Consider the following 18,884-nt stretch of genomic DNA (forward strand, 5'->3'; position numbering starts at 1 on the left):
TAATGCACCATGTCACAAAGCTCAACTCATCTCAAACTGGTTTCTTGAACAATGTGTCCAGTGTACTCAAATGTGAACTGCAGCTCCAACTTGTTTAATTCCATTTAAGTACGCTTGAAGTTATATGCTTCATTTCCTTTAAAATACACTTAATAGACCACCTTTCTTCTAGTTTCCAGATTAAGTCAACCCCAGAAAGGTAGGCACCTGTTGAACTTATCCTAATAGCAAGATTCATATATTAGTCTGTTGTGCATCTAGCAGTGGTTTCAAACTTTTTTCTTATGTCTTCTTTATCCGTGAAGTCTCAGACCCACCATATGTTTGCCCTTCTCCTTCAAAATCTGCATTTTATTACCACCTAACAACCCATAGAGATTAGTTTATTATCAGCAGCTGCAAATCCAGCTCTAGCTTTTGCTGCGTTTATGATCCTGCAGAGACTACAAAGAAGTTTACATACAAGTGACCCTATTATTGACTAAGGAAGCAGAACCTTTCTGGCAGGAAATGCTCACGTAGTGCAGTGACTCAGGACAGAGCTATGAGTCTTTAAACAGAGAGCATGTGTTGATGAAACCTTTGATAAGAAATGCGTTTTGTCATCATAGGAGCAGCTATTAAACCTCATTTTCCACTTTTCCCACAGTCTTATTTAGCCTTTGCAGAGAGTTTTGAGTGCAATTGAAATGGCTTTTGACACACAGCACTCGACACTTCTGATTCACGCGCAAGCACAGGCCATGAGGTGATAAAGAAATTAAGATGTCTCTGTGTAATGTGCCATATAAATGTCAATAATAATATATGATGACCTTACTGCTTTTGAAATTACTCAGTTTCTGCAAAAGGGAATAAATTCATAAGCACAGATGACTCCCACACAATTGTGTCATCAGTTTATTTTCGCTGAGTGAGAGGTTCTTCCTCCCTGTGAGCTTGGTGGACGTCCTCTCCCCACGCCCAAAGTAACATGGAGGAATCAGGTTCAAGAAGGTCAGCAAGTGGGTGTGGAATCCAAGTGTTTCCCACGCGGAGTAACTTGACACTCAAGTACTGAGAAGCATCAGTTATTGCTCACAGAACTGGAATTCAAGTAGACCCAAGAGGACCACCTTTTGTGATGAGGCATCAGGCTTATTGAAAAATAAAAACACTGGTGGGGGGACTCCAATCCTTTAGTTAAGCACAAACGCATATCAAATCCAGCAATGTTACCACAGAGAACAGAGAATCCAAGATGTTGAACTGACTTCAAAAGTCCCCAATCCAACAGAGTGATGTCACAACAAGCCTGATCTTTGGAGGACATTGGAGGCCCTGCAATACAACCCAGAGCACCCAGAAGAGCTGCTAATGTTCCAGTGCCAGACACCACAAGACACCTCCTGAGGTTCTTGACCAAATGAGTGAGAGCTCTTTTTGTAATATAAGAACACAACTTTTCAGAGTGGTGATTGTGTTGTCATGTCAAAGCCCTTTAAGTCAGAGCATATGATTAGATGATACGTATTAGATGGAGATGACTATATGCTTTTCCTGTTGCTTTTCTGCATTTTATGTAGCGTTCTAACCTCCAAGTCTGAGGCCATAGTTCTCAGTTGGAGAAGGATGAAGTTTCCACCTCAGGTCAGGGATGAGTTGCAGTGGAGGAGTTTAAGATTCCCAGGGTTTTGAGTCAGAGATTGACATGGATTTATCGGTTGGTGTCATGTCTGCAATGATTGCACTGGATTGATCTATGTTCCTACCCTCACCCAGGGTCACAATTTCTGGGTAGTGACTGGAAGAATGAGATATAAGCGGCAGAGAGATGAGATTCTTTGAAAGGGCGTCTCTCTCTTAGAGATAGAGTGAGGAATTCAGTAATTCGTTAGGATCTTGGAGTGATGCCACTACTCCTCCCCATTAACAGAGGTGGTTCAGGCAATGGATGGATGGATGAATTAGCATTTGAGCATTCTTGCATTTAGAGCAACACTGCTAGATTTTTAACATAAGATCTTAAACTGAAATGTTGAGCATAAAGTCACATAAAATGAAACATCCAAGAAAAAAAAAATACTCCAAATTATAATTCTTGGGTTGGTTTCCACCACTGCGGGGGAAATTTCAACAGCACCAGAGTGGGAAAATGTTGGGGGAGCTGAGAGAAGAGATCTGTGTGGTTGAAATGTGGAAATGTGGCCACACGCACACACATAAACACACAAAGGTGATGCATCCCACTGAGGCAGAGCTGTGGATGGAGAAAGAGCTCCCCGTGTGAACCACCATGTTTCCTATGTACCGCTTACGGCAGAGCGGATTTACCACAACACTGTCAGAACACATCAGCTGCAGCAGTCCTGATGACCTCCACACTCAGGCTCTCCCAGCACAGCCCTGGAGACACACCACAGGCCTGTTGCTTTAGTCCTACTCCCAGCGGCCTGCTCAGCCTGCCTGGGTCTCAGCACAGTGGAGAGGGCTCCCTAACACAATACTCTCACCCCTCAGTTTAATCTAGGGGAAAAATGATGACATGCATTAAGCATTATCCATGCTGGCGTTTGGGAGACTAGACAGAAATAACAGCAAAGGGTCACATGGGACATTGCAAAAAGTTTTTTTTTAAAGGTTGCTCTATTGTAGCTGGAGCAGAAATGGCATTGAGCCCTTGAGCTATAGCTCCTGCTGCTTTGTGAGAAGAATAATATCCTCTGAACATGCCCACTGACCTCTTTGGGTTGAGAGACTCAACATAATCTGTAATGTCTTCCTTCTACTAGGTGGCTAAAAATGTGTCATGTCATCACTATATTCTCTTCTCACAATGGTATGCAGCCTGTCAACAGAGTGAAAGTATTCTTGGTTGTCACCTGCTCTTTTAGAGATGAGGAGGCATGAATTGCTGTCGGGGTCAGGAGCAGGAATGCAAAAGAAGCAGTGAGAGGTAGAGAGATAAAGACACATGCATTTGGCTTGACTGACACCGGTTCAGGGTTACGACCTGTCTGCTTTGCCACTTTCTATTACACAGCGGAAATGTAAATCACTGCACTGAGCCTTGGTGAGTTTTATGTTGAACGGGACAGCTACTGGGTTGGGGATTTCGAAGGTTTTTCCCCCTAAAGTTGACACTTAACAAGGGCACAAAGTGTTCTTTTAACAGCCTGCTGATGGTCAGTGGACACAGCGTGATGACACCAAACCCTGGAGTGACACACATGATATGTTGTTGCCAGCTTGCAGACATCATAGGCAAGGATGAGGGCAAATGGAGTAATTTTGCAAGTACATACCAGCGGGATGGTCAGTGGGAGGGTTTATTGAGTCAGCCGAGGCAAGAGACTTAAATAGTGGCAGTATTTTGAAATAAACATTATAATTTGTGAGTTGTATTAAAAAGAAAGCATGCCAAATGCTTATTTTCACCAGTTTCTCACACTTTTGTTTAACACTATTCCTGTCATTGATGAGATATTCTGTCAATCAATGCTTTTACTGTTACACAGTAAGGAGCATTGTTATGTATCTAATTAAATAACACAGCGTGTTAGGTCCAAAGCAGACAAATATAAATATGTGATTGGTGTTTTTATATGATTATGATCAACATTCATTCATACTGATTAAAGAAAGAATGAATGGGCGCAGAAGCTGCGACATCTCTTGTTGCAGTGACTAATCTGTTCCATCATGTAAATATAGTCTATAATTTGTACACTTTTTTCACAACATTTATGTGTGTTTGCTACCTTTGGAAATGTTGCAATTTCAAGAAGAACTTAAAGAACTTAATCTACACTTTGATGATAACAATTTTTTAAATGAAAATTAAAGCAGTTAACATTTTTACACCAATCTGCAGATACCGTCAGCATTACTGAGATTTGAAATTCATGGCAAAAACATACACAAAAGATGAGTAAGAAGCAAAGAGTAAGAAGCAAAGATAGCCTCTGATGAGCATTGTTTTAATGCTTGTGTTTACTTCTTCTTTATGTCAGAGCCTACATGAATGGACCAACTGGTTGTTCTACATATTTTCCCCCTGCTCCCTGCTCACAATAGAGTTATGGCATGTAGAAGATGTTCTCCAAAGCTCTTTGTAGGACCAGCACACAACCATGCTAGTCCCTTGAATTTCAGGTCATTTTTAAGCCATCCAGAGACAATATAATAGTATTATATTTTGCTATAGCATGGTATATTATCACTTCAGACAACTGTGCTTCTGTGAAAAAGCTCTGAAAATAACTACAGACACACACAGTTAGCAATTAGCTGGTAAACATTTCCCTCAAGACCAGGGAGAGACTAAAAGCAGAGCTAAAAGAGAGTGATTTAGACATATATTAGCCAACTAGCCAAAATTGGCTTCAAGTGAATACTTTTATATTTTGTATAAAAGTTTATGGTTATATTAAACATCATCGATCCATCCATCCATTAAAGTCAAGGTCAGAAGAAGAGCCACTGAAAGATATAATCTCTGTAGTGTGTCTTGGGCTGCCTTTCTCACCAAAGAAGCATCCTGGACAGATGCTTGTACCACATTAGCTGGCTCCTTTGGATGTGGAATAGCAGCAGTTCTACTTGGAACCACTCCCAGATGAACAAGCTCCTCATGCTTTCTCTAAGAGAGAGCCAAGATACCCTTCCAAGGAAGCTTATTGGTACCCACCCTACTACTACCAACAGCTAGTGGCCATAGATGAGTGTGAGCATGTGGATTGACCACTAAAGCCTAGTATTTCTGCTCAGCTCTGTCTTTACCACTGCAGACTGTCTGCATTACACCAGGCCGTCTGTCATTCTTAAACTTTATTTTTCCCCCAAATACCTGAACTTCACTTGAGGAAATAACTCCTGTAAAGCTCTTTTCTAGCTTGGAACCATGGTTTCAGACTTGGAGGTGCTAAGTTTGCACTTGGCTGCCAATCGCCACAGTGCAAGCCCGAGGTCACTGCTCAATGAAGCCAACCACAGCACCATATCATCCATCATAAATTATGAACAGAATTTGTGATAAATAGCAGCCCTGATGTATTCCAGCACCCACTAGTGACAACAACTCTGGCTTAGTGCAATGTGAACCAAGCTCTCACCATAGCTGTACAGGAACCAAAATGATCTTTGACGACATGAAATTCCAGTGGTTAAACTAATTTAAACATATTTGGATCAGTCCTACATACAACAGAAACAGAGCACCATCAATCTAATAAACAGGTGAGTAGTGTTTTTTTTTTTTTTTTTTTCATGTTTGTTGTGTGAGCAGCAAAGGTTGCAGAGCCAGTCTGCAGACAGCTGGCTTCAACGTGTCTGATCTCGTATTACAGGTGTGAAAATATAAACTCAAGCATAGTAGCCTGTTTTTCACCACCAATGCGTGCACTCTGCGTCATCTCCTTAAACTATCTGTAGTTATTTAATGTTGAAAAAACATGTTTGGGAGGGGCTTTATAGTCTCACAACAGCCTAAAAAAGTTGAATGAATACAGAGCCATTGTTTGCAAGCTTGGGAACGGGGTTCCCAAAGGACAAGACATGACAGAAAACAGGGACTGTGATCAGGGTATTTGGGTTTAAACTAGCATGTGGTTCTCATTGCTGCAGCATAGTGAGTGATCATTGTGTACTAAAGCTTTAACTGGCCCCGGCCTTGCACGTGAGCCGATCAAAACCACATGTTCCAGTGCGATTGTGTCTGTGGGCTTGTAAAGATGGAGCTTTGGCTGAAGAGCTGCGTTTGGCTCACACAGACACACAGGGCACTTTCTGCATGTTAAAAACATTTTTTCCACTCTTGGCTGATGCAACGTAGTACAACTTCCACATGGAGAGTATTTTCCCTGACTAAGGGGTTTGGGATCTGATTTATAGTACAGCACCGCTGTTCAAATGAATCTGAGGAGTGAGGCTTTGTTTTTCTAAGAGCCCTCATTGAGTTAATATTCCAACAGCAATCAAAGAAGAAAGGAAGTTATTAAATTGATTATCCAGGCTATAAGTAAAAGACTATTTGGAGGCACTGAGAGATTCTTTGCAGAGTTACTATTAAGCTTAAAAAGATAGACTGAACTATTTCTACATAATTATTTTAATTTAGCAGCCTTTGAAATGCAAAGATTCTGTTTAAGAAACTGTTAGGACATCTGCTTTGTATTTCCACAAGCATTTTTCTTGGTCTCGCTGCTTTAAAAAAAACCAAGCTATGATCTATTTCAGATGAAAACTCATTAATGTCTGCGAACAAAATGTCCTAAATAATAATTATAAAGCTTATAATTGCACGTTTTTAATGTTTCCAGAAAGTTTCTTCTTGTCCTGAGTTGGCGTGCAAATTTGTAATTCGTGAAAAGTTTTCTTACACTTAAAAAAACACTTAAAATGTAAAAGTCGATTAAGAGCTTGTCCAAAAATTGAAGCAAAGAGGGAAATTATCAATCAATATCAGTTAGCCTATATTTCCACTGCTCCACCTGGTAACTTTCATTGGTGTTTATAGTTTGTTTAATAAATGATCTTTTATTCAACTTAACACTTTGTGTTCACATACCCTGAACCGCTGTGTAAGACAAATGGGGTCTTGTCCGGGATTTGAACCCAGAACCTCTGACAGCCCTCCACTTGTTTATCTGGGCTGGCTTTTATAGCCTGAAAGGTCCAGGAGAGCTACATCATCTCCCAACCCTCCCATGTCAGCCAGTTATTGGTAAGAGTGTGGCAGGACTTTGCTAGAGACTACTTTATTTCACTCCTACAAACATATGAAATCATCTTTAATTCAGTCCACGTTTTAAAGATATTCATTAGATAGATCACATCATTATATATCAGTTAATCTATAAATGTTAGATGTGTATTAAAGCATAAAGCAATTTTTCAATTTTAATTTCAATTACTTTTAGCTACATCTAGCCTATTTAATGTAAAAAACAAACAAACAAACAAACAAACAAACAAAAAAGCAAACCAAAAGAATCCATTACTTATAGCTTTATGCTTATCTGTGCTGTTCTAAAAATCATTTTAACTGTGCATTACATGCTTTTTCAGTTATTTTTCTTTTAGATGTTTGTTTTAGTCTTTTATTTAGAACTTTCTGTAAATCTGTTGCTTAAATCTGTTACCTTTTCCTTTTAATTCTGTCCATGACCTACCTTTTCTTGATGTTTTTTACAGTTATCACTACAAGCAATCCCATATGTAAATCCAACATCTTAAGGTTTTTCAACTGTAAACCTTTTTAAATAAGAGTATTCCATTAGTTTGATAACTTCTTATTTGATTCTGGGGGTGGATGGCTGGAGCCTATCCCAGCTATCATAGTGGAGTCCACCCTGGACATGATATTATAAGTTTATACTGGTTAACTGTTTACAACTTTAAGTGCCATTTTAACTTTTCAGCTTTCTGTCATTATACTCACCCGAAAGCTTCAACCATTTGTTTATTGGCTTTATTTTTGAATCGATGGACTTTCACAGCTGATTCCTGAGGCAGACCGTTTGTGGGCTGGCCGAGGTGTTCACAGTGTTGCTGCCCTGAAGTCCCCTGGAAAAAAGCCAGCTGCAACCTCACGGAGACATTGTACGCCTTATCTCCAGCAGCCAGGATGCTGATTACAGGGCGACAGTAGAGGTATGCGCATATCCTGGTCTGTGTCAGAGACGGTATGGCTGTGCATCTGCCTCCATGGCACCACAGATATTCACAAAGTCATTATAATGTCACTCACTGTAATAGGATAGTGGACTTTTGAGGCAGCAATGTTTGACAAATACTGTTTCCTTGGACACTGGTGGCATCAGGTTGCAAAATTGTTTTAGGTAATGCTGGCACTCTTTTATTTGTATTTTATACAGTCAACAATATCTTTGTTGGCTTAAAATCTAAATGCACGTAGACTCTGTCAGCAGTAGACTTTTAATGTATCTGGTTTAAAAACCCAGAGTTTTTAGGTTTATTGTACATGCAAAATATTATAGTATATTATAATATTATAATAAAAGTCAAGTGTTATCTTGTTATCAGTGGTCTTGCTGTTGTGTCATGAAACAGCTTTGCTATCAAATTTTGTATACACCGCCATCACAGTCTTTAGATCTTTAAGTTTATTCAGATTTACAGTACTGTGTCAAATTACCATAAAGCCAACTTTAATGCTGTGATAACTGTACTAACTGAGCTGAACTGAGCTGGGCTGAGTATTTCCACTTGATGCATCTTCATTTGGTCTTTGATCAGTGGTTGTTCATCAAAGTTCATTCAAAGTTCATATTAATAATAAAGAAACTGACCTCAAAGTCCATTGTTTGCCAGTGGTGCTAGTTTCAGTCAAATGTACGCTTTATGCATCATCTCCTGATCCTCCCATATAAACCTTATAAAGAGCCTCTACTCTTTATAAGGTTGTGGAAACCTGTAGTCAAGTGAGACCAAAGAAGTCACTTGGATGAGTGATGAAGGGTTTCTCCCCCTGAAAACGCTACGTCCAGATGAACAGAATCAACCTTTTGGGGGTTCTTCATTTGGAATTATTCCACTTTTTACATTTATAGCATTACATATACAATAATGAGCAAAAGTCTTGAACTACCCATCATTTCTTCATATTTTGCTTCTAATGAGCCAGACTTGTAAATTGTTAAAATTGCCTTGAGTAATACATCTTCAGGCTTTCTAAAGGTGTTTGAAAGTTTTTCTTTGGACATTGGCTGCTTTTTCACTCATTTTTTAGTCCAGTCTGTGTAAATGACGATTTTCAGAGACTGTTTTGTTCATTTGTTTGTTGGATAAGCGGAAGAACATGGATGGATGGGAACCATTTAACACTAACTTGTGAATCAAACACAAAAAGGCACCTAACTCAAGACATTTAAATCAACAAAAAAAACAACAACAAAACAAAACATTATATTAACCAATCGCTCCACAAGTGGGCCAACGCCTGGTATGCCAGATTATAGTCAAACCCTGAAGAGAGGTACAAGAGTGAGTTTCTACAACAATCTTTGGAGGCTCTGTCATGGTTTGGGTCTGCATTTCAGCCAGGAGTGTTTGGAATCTTTTCAAAATTGATCAAGTATGAATACAGAAATGTGTAATGCTATCTAGGAAATATCTGATTGTCTAAGAGAATTCAGGCTACTCATGTGCCAAATGAAACAAATGAGGCGTGGCTCAAGACCCACACAATACTTGGTTCTCAGATACAATTCCCTGCATAGAGTAGTAAGAACAGCAATCTGAGAGGAGTTTAATGAATAATAACTTCAGTGTTTGTGTCTTTCCCACATTTTTCAATCATAGACTAATTTTACTCTTCTGGGATAAATAGTCACACTTATGTCAAACAAGTGGGATGTTAAAGGTCCTGAGATGTGTCAGCGTGTCAGCTGAGACCTGGACTGCTATTTCTGAAACTCTGCAGCTGCGAAAGAAAAGTGGCAAGAAGGTAAGTTAATGATTTGTGTCAGCTACATTTGCTTCACTGGAATATGACACCAGACATGCAAGCAAAAAGTAAAATTTGACCCATGAACTCTCTGACTCTGGTTAAGAAAGACATTCCAGACAACAAGCTGACACACAGGTGTGTGCCAGAACAACAGACTTGGCTCTGCTCTAGATGTTTCCACACATATTTCTGATACAAAAAGGGCAAATACATGAATACAATAAATGTCAGGAGATAAAGGAAACTGTATAAATACAATGCTTGCTTTTAACATTGAAGAGGATTAAAGCTCAGCTGTTATCAAGTGCCTCCAGCCACCTCCAGGCTTTCTGTTTGTCTCATCACCAGTTTGGCTCTGCTTTTGATCCACAGAAACAGAGCTCATGAAGCTCTTGCTCCCTTTTTCATACATTGGCAGTAAAAAAAGACAGCATTAGCCTTTTATTTCAGTGTCCAGTTCTCTTTTCAGGAGAAGGCCTGTCGCAAATAGATTTAATTACATCCTGAGCTAAATGCAAACAAGAAAATGTTTGAAACTGAAAGAAGGCATTTGGTGCACATATTACATCAATAATGAAGTTCAGCTGGCTTATATTGCCAATTAAATGAACATACATTTAGATTTATTTATGACAAATTAAATTTATGTCATTATTTGCTTTTTTTGTTTAGGTCTTCATTGTTGCAAAATATAGAACTACATATGGATAAAACAGCAAGCTGCAATCAAACCTCTTTTCCCTCCCTCTTTTTAGTGACTGCAAAAGGGCTAAAAAGTCCACTAATTTATTTAGACACGGGGATTACATCTACATTTTCTATCAGTATTCAATAATCTTACAAGCTCTTTTGTTTACCAGCTGACTAAGACATTTAAAAATCTAACTTTAACTTCAGACTATTTGCCTTTTATCCTGACACTTAGATGCAATATCTCTCTTTTGCTTCAGTTTGAAGATGACCGCCTGCAGCAGAACAGAAAATCTGGCAGCACCTGTCTCTGCTGCTGAGCAGGGGGGTCTCGACCCGCAGACCACCAAGGCTGCTAAATGTTAGCCGAGATTACAGTACATTCTTCGTCTACTTATAAATCTTCCCAATTTCTACATCTTACAATTTTTCATAGTTTCTGAAAAGTAACTCTGTCACGTTATTGTCAGTTATGTCTATGGATTGTTGTAAAGTAAATGCTACAGTGTCCTGGCAGGTCCACAAGGACTCTCAGAGTCAAAGACATATATGTGTATGTTTATTTTAAGTGACTTGAAGACTTCACAGCTCCCAAACTAGTGAAGTCAAGCAATCATTGCTTTCCTCTATGTTTGCAAGGCATATACCTTTAATCAGATGTTTCCCAAATATTTCTTTCAAGTTAAGTTTTATTGAAGCTTTTGTGTAACTTCAATAAGGAAGATCAGTAATCAGTTATCTGCCTGCTTTCTGGAGTTTGGTTGCCAGTAGTCTGCTACCACTTTCCCATCTTGTCAAACTTGATACCGTGGTGGTTTAAACATGTGCTCTCCATCATTTTCCCTTTCCGACTCTCATTTGTGCAACCTACCTCCTCCCTATATCCATCTCATCCAAGTCACTCAGAGTTTCATCCAGGCCTCAGTTGGCAGTTTCACCACCAACACCATCATCTAGACTCCAGGGAGTCTTTTCTTAAGTCTTATCACTGTTCCGTTCTACTATGATGGGTCATCGGAGTCTAATCGTCAAATACATTATTTCTCTATATCAATAAATCATGCTTAATTCTTCCAAACTATTTTTTCTCATTGAACTTAAAATGTTTATTCAGCTGTTTATTTTTTCTATTATTTATTTATTTTTTTACTTTGTTGATACTACAGAGCAAGAATGGGCTTCTCATGTTATGCTTTAGAGTTGTCATCTTCATTTGGTGTGATCTAACCACCGGTGGCTATTAGATGGTGCAGCACCAAAAACCTTCTTGTGATTGCTTTGGTCACTAGCAGATTGGCATGGTGGCCTGTAGTTTGGATGACACCCACTTGTTGGCAAGTATGTGCTAACTATAAACCGAATGGTACTAAAACTTTAAGGAATGTGTTGCAAACCATAAATGGAGCCCATTCGCCTTGAAAATGAAAAGTTGTGATTTGGCGCTGACTCCAACACATTTCAAAAGGCACAACGTTTGCTTCAATGGCAAACTTCCAACTTGTTTTGTAGTTTTCACAGGTTTACTACCACTCAAAGAGTAGCTAGCAAGTGTTGGTGTCTTCCATGCTACTACAAGGCAACTATGGCAATTTGCGAGATACCAAAGGTTTTTGCCTGACTGTCAGATGGTCACAGACTATTATCCATTTCTGTGTGAATTAGACTTTATTCACTTGACCCTACATTTATAGATGTCTAAAATGGTGGTTAAGTTAATTTCATATGTGGTTATATGACTGCAAAACATCAATTGGACAATGGTGCAGTGGTTAGCATGATTCTTGGTTTGACCCAAAGCTAGTAGATAACATAGAAGTAGAAGCTTCAACATTAGCATTTTGGCTAATGCTAGCAAGCGTGGTTAACATTAATAAACTGTGGGAGCAAGCCATAGACACATACATCATATATCATTCATTAGTAATTGGGAAATACAGAAATAAAATGCTATAATTTCTCTAATTTCAGGTTACTTGTCAGTGAACCTGTTGGCCATTACCCTGGCTCATTTGTCCAGCTAAAAGTGTGTGATATATATTAGCTAGCTAACTAGACAGCCTTCAGTTAATACGTTTTTCTTTTGGGAGATATCTTGGATTTTTCCAGTTTAGTTAAGAATAGTGAGTTATTCTCTAAAAAGTATGTTCCACTATGCTTTCTTGTCATCATCTTTTTGTAAATGCAATGCTCTTTAGGACCATATTATGTTAATAAAATATTACTTGCTGCTGATTAATAATTTTATTTTTAATCTTAGTTCTTCAAGCCAGAGAAAATAGATTCTGTGGCTGTTGAGCACACCAGCAGGCAACAATGTCAGTTACAATCAACCATCAATACAATTTTTTCTGCATTGCTTAACTTCTTTCTGGTAACTCGTCCATGTGCTGAAGCAGTTGAAGAACTCTCGAGCTTTTCCTCTTTCTGCTATAGCAAAACCTGCAATCCATCACCAACTTCCTGTTTGTGCAGAGGCTCAGTTTACATGCTTCCTGTATATGCCAGAGGACTTCCCTCATGACACTCTGGATGCACCGACTCTTTCAAAAGCTTGCTTATCTCCTGGGCACAGAGTGACACAAATACAGGCTTAAGATTCCCTGGTGACAGATGCACACACCTCAAAAGAAAAGCATCTTTACCAAAAAAATAATACATAAATAAATAAATGAGTACTGGTTCAAATACAGGGCAGTCTTCATTATCCAGCACATATTTTTGATACATTTTAAAGTCATGAAATAGTTTTTGAATGAGAGTTTACCTTTTTTCAAGTGAAAATCTGTGACAGGGGCTTTGACAGATTCTCCGGTTCACTCAAATGTTTATTCAAATGATTCCCAGAAAAAATATCATCTTCTATTTGGGCTGAATACAGAAAGTAAGGCTGCCAGTGCTATGGATGAATCATAGTATTTGATTGCTACTATTTTGCCCACTTATTCTTTTCCATTTTCAAAGCACCATTGACACTTTACCTTGGTGTTGACAGAACTTTTCCGGTTTGGGCTCTTGTTTGCTTCTCTCACTGATCTCTTGCCATCATTGGGATCTGCCAGGAAAAGCTACAGACACTTCCACCACAGCAAACTCTGTCAGGCAAAGTCTCAGTGAGAACAAAGAGAGAAGAAAGTGTGCCAAAAGTTAGTGTGTGGTATAAAAGTGCTGATCTTGTGTGTTAATCAGGGGGAAGAAGTGCTGAGGGTGCTCATAAAGCCTAATGGTTCAAATCAGCCTTAGGATGTATGTTAGTGGGTTATAAATACCACAGCTGCTAAGATGATGCAACTAAAGTGCTACTTGTGACTGTAAAGTTTTGAGACTCCTGTGCAGGCAGACCCAGCTGGTTATCGACTGATAGCAAGGTAACGCTCCCTCTGGTCTTTAATGGTACAATGTTTAATTCATAGACAGGCCACGACTCCCGCCAATGCTTTCATGCTCAGGTTAAATGTATCTGAGCAAAAACAGCAACTGCCTTACTACATGCTAAAATGTGTCTACCTTAATTATTTAGGACTGCAGACCGATGACAAGACTGTAGAGCGAAAAAGTCAAGTTAGAGAAAAAAACACTCTTAAGTTGATAGCATTATGGTGGCAGGGGTTTTTGTGTGTGTGTGCTGTCCATGAGCAGTGATGTTATTCAGTTGGTGCACTTGGCCTAAGAGCATGTGAAGTGGTGCTTCACACAGAGAGGTGATCTGGCAGATGTAAGTCTTCATAAAATTCACAGTGCATTTGCCACTGTAGTCATTCAGGCAGGGGCATCCTCAGCAAGGACATCACTAGACTAAACAGGAGTAACATGAAACTAACATTACATTTTGGAAATTTAATTGCATTGCTGGTAACTTGGGCAACTTGGAGGCAGAAAACAAATAAAACAACTATTATCCCTCAAATATTATCTTAACCTCACCCAACAGCACCACCTAGGCACAGGGTTATTCTTGTTTAGTCACATGCAGTCTTTGGGGATGCAAAATTGGTAAAGAAAAAAAAAAAGTGACCGTCAGTGGATCATCACACACTGTAAAATCTAATTAGTTCCCAGAACTCAAAAAAATTATGGAAACTCGTTGCCTCAAAAAAATTGAGTAAAGCTTAGCTAAAAATGACTAAGTTAGGACAACGTATTTATTTTGAGTATTCTGTACAAGCTCATTTGTTCCCAGAACTCAAAAAAATTGGATCAAGTTTACGTAAGATGACCAAGTTAGGGCAACTTACTCATTTTGAGTACACCCTACTCAAAATGTACACAGCCGTGTTAGTTCCCAGAACTCAAAAAAATTATGGAAACTCGTTGCCTCAAAAAAACTAAGTAAAGCTTACTTAGGATGACTGTTAGGACAACTTATACATTGCAAGTCTGCAGTATTAAGAATAACTTGATATTTCTGACTTTCTGACAATACTAATTTTTTACCTACTGACAAACATTTCAAGTTCAACTAAATGAAAAAACAATTTGTGGTACCATGAATATCATTAAAAATAATTAACAACACTTTTGTAATGATGTTAAAATGAGCACAACTTTTATTTTTAAACACAACAAAGTACAACAGCCAACATACTGGACACTGTTCTGCTGAATAAAAATGATATTGCCATCACTGTTATAATCTTACAACGAAACAAAGTCTTAGATGTAATTATTCTGAAAATAAGTTTAGGCCTACCACAAGTTTGTTTTGTACTTACATTATTTATATAATCAACATAAAATATTTATTGTTCTGTCACAAGTGCAGTCTCTAATTTAAACAACACATTCGTTTTTCATTCCAACACAGGAGCTGGAATGTTGTATTATTTTAAGGATGGCTTGTTTCCAGTCCAGGCATTACTGCCTGAATGACTGTCATGGATCGAGGTGATCCAAATGTAGGTGCAGAAGAAAGTCTTTAACTTCCCTTAAGTACAGTCGCAGTGGATGTGGGTTGGAGATGCAATGAGCTTGAACCTGCAGGCGACCATCTTCACTGACCACACCATCTGTGACGGGGGACTCATCTCTCCTGGTGTCCTGCAAGCAAACAATCATATTTTTTGGAACATGAACTTAATTGCTTTCTTAAAACATTTTTTCTGCATTTGGTATAAAACAGACTCCAATTTAGACAATCTCAGGCTCCCTCCCCGCCGGAGAGGTGACATTCAATGTCCCAAATTGTCAGTCTGGATAGCTGTGACCACCACGCAACACACAATAATGTCATGAAAGCATCATTTTAAAAAGGGCTATGCAAACATGGGCAATAACTTTCATTCTAATGATGTGCAAAATGATTTTGGGCACAAAACAAATTTTGCTGTTAGAAAACTTGCAGACTTCACTATATACAGTGTAGACTCTCTAAACTAAGTTTGGGGGATGTGATCTTTCAAGAAATGCAGACCAAACTGTTGTTGTTTGTTTACTTACACAGCATGTCTTGTAGAATTAACTGGAGTCACAGCAACAGCACAGTGCAGTCATATCTCAAGTCTAATAACAGAAGACAGGAAAAGATCAGTAAAGAAACAACTTCCCCAAACCAAAGCACAAATAAAACAATAAGTAAGACAGGCTGATCTAAAGTATGATTAAAGTTCAGCCTGATTAATATAAATGTCACTGACAGTTGCTAATATATTGGAAAACCAAAATACTTACCACTGAGTTGATGTCTTTCTGTCCAACAACAGGAGTGCTGGTCCCGAGCCTCAAAGACAGTAAGAAGCAAGCAGAGGGAGAAAAAACAGAACATATTTCAGAAACTGATTTGATCCTTAATGGCTGTGCAATCATTGTAACATAGAGTTCGCTTATGTTGTTAAATAAAGGCTAGATTTGACATTAATAGATGCCACAGATGTTCTAAAGCTGCCACAAAGCATGAAAAAATAGACGTCTCCGAAAACGTCGGAGCATTTTTGCAAATATGTGATGTCTTGATAAATCGAGCAGATATTTGAAATTCACACAGCTACATTCTTGCCTGAAAATATCTTAAAAGTTTATTTTGTGACCCAGAAAAAGTAATACGTTTTTCAGCAGTGCTCCTCCGCCATTGCCGCGCTTACAAGTGCGCACAGGCTCCGACAACCGTGGCCGACAAATGCGATCCTCTTTTTCACCAGACTACCCTTTCTGGGTCACAAAATAACATTTTAAGATATTTTCAGGCGAGAATGTAGCTGTATAATGCTCAAATATCTACTTAATTTATCAAAATATCACATATTTGCAAAAGTGCTTCCACGTTTTCGGAGAGCTCCGTTATCCACCCCCCACACCCACACCCACCCCACCCCTAACGGCTGCACCTCCCAAAGAATTTTGTCTGGGCTCTTATCTCACTTATTTATTTCAAACAATCAACAAAAAAATTCACCGACGTAGTTTTATGTAAGGTTTTTAAGGCTGTGGTGTTAATTTTTAAGTAACATGAGCACAGCGGCAGCAGCAACGCTAGGCTAACACTAACTAGCTAGCAAGATTATAAACCTGGTGCTAAACTAAGAGAAGCCACAAAATTAGTTTGAATAAGAGTAAACATTTACTCACCAAGTCAGTAAAGATCCACAGCAATGACAACAATAATATCTCCAGGTTTGCTCAATATATTCCATAACAAATGCTGGCGCCATGAACATGCGGACTGATCCGGGAGGGAGGAGAACGGCAGTCACATGGCATTTTCAAAACACATCTTTCATCCTTCCGCCCTGAGAAGCAAAACTTCCAGCTTACTTAGTTTTTCTAAGTTAGGACAGCTCAAATTAATCGAGTTTATCAGCATTTTTGCATAAAAAGTACTGGTAACTTATTTAAATTGAGTTCTAATAACAAATTGATAAAAATTGAGTTCAGCCTATTTAATATTTTTAATTAAACACAATATTACATTTTACAGTGCAGTGACCCATTGTCTGGTCTCATGAGCCTTGATTTCTGCTTCAATATTTGGATAGCAGGGCGAGAATTCAGGGTGGCATAAACAACACAAAACCATGGATCCTTTCTGCCTTGTATCAACGGTTCAGGCTGCAGGTGGTGATGTAATGGTGTGGGGAAAATTGTCTTTGGCATCCATAGTACCAACTGAGCATTGCTTAAACACCATAGCCTACCAGAATATTGTCATTGAGCATGTCCATCCCTTTATGACCAAAGTCTACCCACCTTCTGCCGGCTGCTTCCAGTTGAATGCACCATGTCCCAAAGCTCAAATCAACTCTGTTTCTTAAATCTGACGAGTTAATTGCGCTCAAATGTCCTCCACAGTTTCCAAATCTCAAACTAACAGAGCACCTTTGTGAACACATTTGGCACCACCGCAGCAACAGTGTGATGCTATCATGTCAATTTTTACCAAACTCTCCAGCCCAGTATACCAAGGTGTGATTAATAAAGTGGCAGATGTTGTGATTTAATCTTTAATGAATGCTTGATCTTTATTTTGTAACTGTCATCCCATTTATAGTAAAATAGACATGAAAAACATGATCTGCTTTAAGGTGAGACGTCCTTGTACTTGATAAGTTGCTCATATTTGCCATTCTGTTTCTCACCCCTGATTTCTTCTATTTGTGTTTCTCTGGTGGATACGTTTTAATTCTAATCTATTTTTTAATAGCCAAAACAATTGAATACTGATCAGCTCTGCCCTCTTGTCCAAATACAGCCCATTCCAGTGTTACGGTTTGCAGAGAGGACCTAAATGCAGGATTCCAGGTAGGCTGGAAAAGTTTGCAATGGAATCAGGACACACACTTTTAAAGGATCGCAAGGTAAAACCAGAGCCTTCAAAATGGTACACAGTGGCTGCATCCATCTGGACATAAGTCCATATTAAACGTGTCTTTTCTGTTTCTTTCAATTTGATTGATGCTGCTATTGTTTGCAGAGAGCTGTTGACAGGTTAACAGAGATGTGACTGAACATCATTGAGCGATGAAAAAATAAAAACCTCAAAACAAGTAGCTAAAATGGGCTAAAAACCTAAAGTGGCATTCAGTATTGTGTAACAATTCTATGTTAAATTTCAGGAAAAAAAGCTGCCTAATTGATTAACAACAGTGTAATTTTTAATAAATACTCTCATTATTATCAACATTAACTTTTTGGATGAACGTATAGCAGATACTTTATGACCCTGCAGTTCCCCATTATGTCCAGGATTACCTGGAATCAAGTTCATTTCAAAATTGCAGGTGGGGATTATGAGATCAAGGCATTATCTCCTCAATCCCAACTCTGATGTTCAGTGTTTAACCTGCAGATTATAGGGACACAAGGTTAGTGGGAAGTGTATTCATCTTAGGTCAGCAGCCATGGGACCAGCAGTTTATAAATCTAATTTGCATCTGACATGTGATGTGGTTTCCTCAGGGAGAAATAAATCTGTCCTGAGTGAGACAGATGAAGACGTGAGGTACTCCCCATTTTGGGTGAGGAAGTTGTGTAAGACATATGGCTGTTTCCCCTGATGAAAGACCTTTTTCTTATGTTGTCAAAACTGCAGCACAGCAGCAGCAGGGAGAAACCCCCACCTTGCAAGAATCCAGCAGAGATCAAAGGTCACTGCCCTTCCTGCCAGTCAGAGGAGAGGAGTGCTAACAGAGGACTGGGTCCATCTGTAGGCTGAAATCGAACCACTAGCTTATACTCCTCCTGCTACATCTCTTGTTTCTATTGTTTAAACAAAGCTGCTTATTTAGAGTGGCGGGCGCTGGGGGGACTTACTATA

The 18,884-nt window shown here is 38.9% G+C and overlaps 1 long non-coding RNA gene across 1 annotated transcript; it reads right to left on the reverse strand.

Annotated features, from left to right (window-relative positions):
• Positions 1 to 14,706: 14,706 nt before the first annotated feature.
• Positions 14,707 to 16,079, reverse strand: LOC134641478 (uncharacterized). Its single transcript, XR_010095539.1, has 3 exons — positions 15,806 to 16,079; positions 15,575 to 15,637; positions 14,707 to 15,175 (listed from the first exon to the last, which is right to left on the reverse strand). It is a non-coding gene; the product is annotated as an uncharacterized LOC134641478 (long non-coding RNA).
• Positions 16,080 to 18,884: the final 2,805 nt, after the last annotated feature.

The sequence above is a fragment of the Pelmatolapia mariae genome, linkage group LG14, assembly GCF_036321145.2.
Source record: "Pelmatolapia mariae isolate MD_Pm_ZW linkage group LG14, Pm_UMD_F_2, whole genome shotgun sequence".
In the NCBI taxonomy this organism is placed as follows: Eukaryota; Metazoa; Chordata; class Actinopteri; order Cichliformes; family Cichlidae; genus Pelmatolapia; species Pelmatolapia mariae.